Here is a 7500-nt window from a genome sequence, read left to right on the forward strand (position 1 = left end):
ATATATATATATGTATATATGTATATATATATATATATATATATATATATATATATATATATATATTTATATATATATATATATATATATATATATATATATATATTTATATGTATATATGTATATATGTATATATGTGTATATGTATATATATATATATATATATATATATATATATATATATATATATATATATATATATTGATATATATATATAAAGACACACACACACACATACACACATATATATAATGTGTGTGTGTGTGTATGTGTGTACGTGTGTATGTATGTATGCATGTATATGGATATGTATGTGTGTAATATGAATTTATGCACACACACACACACTCACTCAAACACACACACACACACACACACACACACACACACACACACACACACACACACACACACACACACATACACACACACACACACACACACACACACTCACTCACTCAAACACATACACATATATAAATATGTGTGTGTGTGTGTTTGTGCCTGTGTATGTATATATTTATATGCATGTGTATGTGTGTATGTATTTATGAACATACACGCACACACACACATACATATGTGTGAGTGTGTGCGTGCGTTCTTGCGCACTTGTTTGTTTGTGTACCATATAATAAATTAATTGTATATTATGACTTTTAATTTAGGAGAATTATTCCCAGGCACTGCAGTAAAGGAAATGCCATAAATAATCATAACAACAAAACAGAGTGAAATGACGCAGAAAGAAACGTACGCACGGAAGCTTCTGACTCGTGGCTTTATATTCCAATGAATTCTCGACGCTCATCACTTTCTCCTTAGTTCTTAGTTCCCAAACCCTTTCCCTTGCCTTCCCTCGTCCAAGTTGCGCTCCAGCCACGCACACAGATTTTGTACGGGTCTGAATCTCTCTGTTGCATTCTCCCCCTCTCTTTGCTTTTCCTCCTGTCTCTTTCTTCTTCCACTTTCTCTCTTTCCACTCCCTTCGTTATTTCTTGTTTTCGTATCTTCATTCCTTTTCACTTTCGTTCCACTTCTTTTGTTCTTCTTCTCCCCCTTCTGTTCTCCTTCCTATCTCTATATTTTCATTTTCTTCTCCTTTCTATTCACCTTGTTTGTTTTCCTCCTCCCATCCCTATTCTATTCTTATCTCCCTTTTTTCACCTCCACAGCCCTTCACTGCACGTGCCTCTCCTTCTTCTTCCATCCCCACTTCATTCATCGCTCTTCTCCCCTCTTCCTCACGCCTTCATTACTCCACACTCTCCCTACCTCCATTGTTAATCTTATTCTCTTTACCTTTTTCTCCCTCCTATCTTCTTTGCTCCTCTTGGCTTACCCTGTCTATCCCGTCTTTTCGCTTCCCCTACCACTATTCCCCTTTTCCCTCCTTCATTCATTATTCTATTCACCTTCCACCTCTTCACTACATCCCCTATCCTCTCCTTCCTACCCCATCATTGCTTCCTCTCCTCCTTTCAGCCTTTCACTACTCACTCTCTCATCCCCACCCCATCCCCTTTTATCACTTCTCTCTCGCCACCTCCTCACTTCTTCCCATTTACCCCTCCGCAACCCTTCTCCTTTTGTCCTCCCTCCCTCTCTTCTCCTCCCCCTCCCCTCCAACACGCCTTTCCCCTCATCCCTCCTCACCTCCCACCTCTTCCCCAACCTCCCATTTGCTCTCCACTCACCGGGTTTTACACTTCGGTCGCGAGTACACGGAATCGCAATTATCAGGAATTAATCCAATTTCAGGAGGTAAATCGCATGTGTCGTGCTGAATGCGTTGTATAGTAGGCCTAGTTGGCGTGAGGAGAGGCTGGGGGCGGGGGGGAATAAGGTGGGGGGGATGAGGGGGTGGGGAGGAAAAAGGGGGAGGGGGGAAGAATGGGGGGAGGGGGTGCGGGGAAGAATGGGGGGAGGGGGTGGGGGTGGAAGAATGGGGAGGGGGTAGGGGGAAGAAGGGGGGAGGGGGTGGGGGGAAGAGTGGGGGGAAGAAAGGGGAGGGGGGAAGAAAGGGGAGGGGTGGGGGAAGGAAGCGGTGCATTGACGGGGCAAAGGGGAATATTTACGTAAATGTAAATTGACCGTGATAAAAAAAAAAAAAAAAAAAAAATACAGAATAAAAGAACAAAAATTAAATCCTTTTGTACGATGTAATGATTTTGCGCAATTTGATGCAAATTGCATTATTTATTTCCGTGTGAACAATATTAAAAGATAATGAGATTCAAAACATCATTACTAGCTGAACATGTAAAAAATCCAAATATTTATTTTTTAGATTTGCTGATACAAAAATAATCAACAACATTAATAACATAAAAGCGAAAGGCAGAATATACATGATTAATATCAATATCATAATTGACTTTTTTGTATTAGCACCATTATTGCAACAATTCTACTCAAAATGTTATCATTGTAATGGCTTTTTTGTATTATCAATACCATATTTTTAAGCGTTCTGGATTTTTATTTTGCACTTATCTTCGATAACTTTATAAATTCTCAAAGCCCTTTCATTGTAAAACCAATCTACATTAATTTATCTTGAATAGGGAGAGTGTTTGAGATAATAACTCATATAGACTATATGCCATGCCTACTTAACATTTAATCCTTTCCGTATCTCATTTGGATCATCAAGTGTCTCGAGGTGCAGAATCAAGTTACAAGTAACCATAAAAAAGAATACTTCCAAAGACACGCAAGTAACGCAATTGCAACGTTGAGTTAAACATGAACCATAACCACATCAAGAGACTAAAGAAGAAAACGTGGAAAATATCCCATTGATCATGATGATATTTCTACCTTTTATAATGAATTACACAATACATAGCAATAGATATAAAGACATAATCAGGGTATTTGGTAATCAACTTAATAAACAAAAATTTGCATAACCTTCATTGTGAAACTTATCCACAGTATAATAACAAATAATATTATAAAGTTCCACCATCGCGCATCCCCAGGTGACACTACCACAGAATCATGGGAAGATAACAATCACAATTTCAACCTAAAATACTTGCATAATTAACATTCAAGTACCCTTATCTTTGTTAACATAACATGAGCCTAATTTAAAAGATTCAGTACCGCATGACAATATATGCCTTTGAAAATAAAATATCCATAATAAAAGGAAAATTCAGTCAACACGTTTCTTACACTCCATGTTTTTCATTTCTTCCATTTTTCACTTATCGATAACTAAGACAATTAATCATTTACTTCCACAATAACTGCATAAAATAGCGATGTTATAATTTTCACAGTACATACATTAGTTCCGTAATTTCAACAACAACAATGTCTATATATGTAAATATATATATAAATATATATATATATATATATATATATATATATATATATATATATATATATATATATATATATATATTAATATTATATATATATATATATATATATATATATATATATATATATATATATATATATATATATATATATATATATGTATGTGTTAAAACAACATAATTTTTAGATAGGGCCTGTGCACAAAATAAAAAAATGTTTCCTATACATAAACAATGTGACTGAAAACTGAATTTGACATTGTCCCTTATTTCCCCGGAGGGATGACACAGCATGATGCAGTCCTTATTTTAGCCAATATCCTAAATAGGGCGTAAATGACATTTATGAAAGTAAACGATTAGATAGTCTTCATACAACACTGTTCTCTTGAGCGCTGTTCACGTCGAAAATGGAAACTGCCAACGCCATCTCTTTGTTCCGAATAGCGCTTTTCATTACTTTCCTGTTTTTTTGTTTGTTTTTTTCTTTCTTAACTACGCATGGCTTGCAACTCGATGTTATTGTACTACTTGTTATTTCACATAAATATAATCAAACACATGTTTTACATTTCTAGCGACTCCATCACATACATAAAAATGATACTATATAGCAAGACCAACATTTGTATGATTAGGTGCTAACTGACTTATCTCGTTATTCCACAACACTTCATCGATTTTTTACTAGTTGGTCTAAAGGGTAATGATACTTTTTCTAGATATGTATATATATACACATGTATGCATATGTGTATATATACGTATATATATGTATGTATATATGTATATGTATATATATACGAATACATATATATACATATATATATATATATATATATATATATATATATATATATATATATATATATATATATATATATATATACATATACATACTTTTTATGACAATATATATACATATATATTTATGTATGTATATATGTATATATAAGCATAAAAAAATAACTAAATAATAATAATAACAATAATAATAAGAAAAAAAACAGTACAAAAATATCCAACAGTCGGGATAACTCTGGATTCATTGTTTCCTGCTTCACCCCAGTACGTCATGGGGCGTAATGACCCCATACAATATATATATATATATATATATAAATATATAACATTTGCACACACACATGTATATATATGTATGGATGTGGTTACTCTTGAGCTTAAAACTTTACAAAGACTGAACAGGACCTGAACACAGTCCGAGCACAACCCTGAAATGACTTGAACACAACCCAGATATAGATTGAACATGGGTTAATATAGCTAAATTACAAATCTAATATACCCTGAACTCAACTATTACCTGTATTTAACATAACCTTAATATAGCTCCAAAACAACCGTGATGTAGCCTGAACACAACCCTGATATAACCTGAACACAAGACTGATAAAGCCAGAACACAACCCTGATATAGCCTGAAGACAACCCTGATATAACCTGAGCACAACCCTGATATAACCTGAACACAACCCTGATATAACTTGAACTGGCCCTCTCACATTACATGAGCACAACCCTGACAAGAAATGAAATAGCCTGAACACAACCCTGATACAGTAAAAACACAACCCTGACCTAGCTCGAACACAACCCAGACACGGGCTGAACCTAGTTATAACCCTGTTAGAGCCCCAACAGAAGCGAGGGCCTGGCATACCGTTAACGCAGCAACGTCCCTGCCCCGAAAAAATGGGGTTCCTGTTTCTCATTACGGATCTCCCCGTCACGTGCCCGAGGAACAGTTTGTTTGAAGTGTTGGACATCAGAGACCGCCGAAAATTCATTTATTGACAAGGTAGAATTGGAGGGAAGGAACTCAATATTTGCATTTCCGAGTGAAATTGGAAGGCCACTGTGAAGAGGCCATACAATTTTACGCGTGTTATTAGCAATGGCAGACGTGTTTGGATAGCTGATCTTCCTATATACGTGCAGTTGCGGGTGGATGTCTCGCTCTGGCCGGAATGGCGAGATAGCATCCGCGATTTACGTGGCGACAGATGGTAAAATGCAAGGTCAATACGCCATCTTTCATCACGGGAGAAGTTATTGATGCCAGACGCGGGAAATTCCTCCATTTTTGAAATCATGTTGCTTTGCACAGGAAAATCTTTCATTCTTGGTATTTCGCAGAGGAAAATGCAGCAAAATGGGTGAGGATTTATCTCTCTCTCTCTCTCTCTCTCTCTCTCTCTCTCTCTCTCTCTCTCTCTCTCTCTCTCACACGTTTGTTTGTGTATGAGAGTTCGTGAGTGCGCATGTGTATTACCAAACAGTACTGTTGCAGAATGCCAAATAGATGCTTTGTAAAATGAGAAGTATCTCTGAAAGTCAGACATTGTTCTGTTGCACAATATCAAATATTGATTTTGCAGGATTCATGAGAGAGAGACGGTGTTAGCAAAGGGTGAGGATGTTAGCAAAACGCTTGAATTTCTCTTCTATTCTTTTTTATAAAGAATGATAATATTGATGATGATAATGATGATATCAATGATAAAAATAGTAATGATAATATTAATAGAAATGGTAATGGCAAAAACAATGATAATGATAATGATAATAATAATGGGAATTATAATAATAATGATAATGAAAATTATTATGATTATGATAATGATAACAATAATAATACTAATAGCACTAATAATATTAATAGCAATATAATAATAATAACAAAATGATAATGATAAAAATATTATTATTAATATGATTATCAGTAGTACTATTACTACTAATAATAATGATAATAATAATGATAAAAATAATGATAAAAATAGTAGTAGTAGTAGTAGTAGTAATAATAGTAATAATGCTAATGCTAATCATGATATAATGATAATGACAATAATAGTAATAATAGTAATGATGACAATAATAATGATAATAATAATAATAATAATAATAATAATAATAATAATAATAATAATAATGACAATAATAATGATAATAATAATAATAATAATAATAATAATAATAATAATAATAATAATGGTAATAATAATGATAATAATAATAATGATAATGATAATAATAAATAACAATAATTATATTTATATTAATAATGATTTTAGCAAAGATAGTAAGGAAAAAAACAACAACAATGATAATAATGATAATGATAATAATAATGATAATAATGATAATAATAATGATAATAATGATAATAATAATGATAATAATGATAATAATAAAATGATACTATCGATAATAGGTGATGATTAATAATGATATTGATAGCAATAATTGTAATGGAAATAATAAAACAGTGAGAGAAAATTATGATGATATAAATGATAAAAATAAAAATGACAACAATAAAAAAACAAGAATAATGACGTGATAATGGAAAATGATGATAATGAAAATATCCATGGTAATGATAGAAACAATAATAGTAAGAGTGATAACAAAAACAACAGTAATAATAATAATAATAATAATAATAATTATGATAGTAAATAATAATAGTAATTGCAATAATGATAATGATAATGATAATGATAATAATAATAATAATAATAATAATAATAAAAGTAATAATATAATGATAATAATAATAACAACAACAGCAATAATAATGATAATAAAGGATAATAATAAAAGCAGTAGCAACAACAATAAGAAGAAGAATCAGCAATAGCAACAAGAACTCGGAAACATTACCATTCACCCGCCTACAATGCCTGCAGCGACGAGGCAACTTATTCAGATCTCGCGAGCCACAGCATCCCCTGACAGTGCCACGTGCTGTGCCTTCCTTCACAGGGATGCTGGCCCGTGTGTTCCGCATGCATGACCTTCCAAATTTGTGATGTCGATACTTTCATCACTTTCCGACATGTTTGATTTCCCACTGGTTTCCAAAGCTCCGACTCGATTTCTAGGCAGCGGAAGGCAAAAACCCAGGGGCTTTTCCTCTGTCTTTACACGTCTGACTTGGCGAGCCAGAAGGCAATCTGGTGTTGGCGCAGAGGAAATGGAAGCACACAGAGAGTAATGCTCGTTCATGAAGAGGGATGTGCCTACGGCTAGCTTGTCCTTCTGATATGTTTTGCTAAGAAAGACTGGTTTGACTACATGGTATGCATGTTATTGTTATTTATTTTACACACACACACACACACACACACAACAG

This window comes from Penaeus vannamei, chromosome 16, assembly GCF_042767895.1.
Source record: "Penaeus vannamei isolate JL-2024 chromosome 16, ASM4276789v1, whole genome shotgun sequence".
Lineage (NCBI taxonomy): Eukaryota > Metazoa > Arthropoda > Malacostraca > Decapoda > Penaeidae > Penaeus > Penaeus vannamei.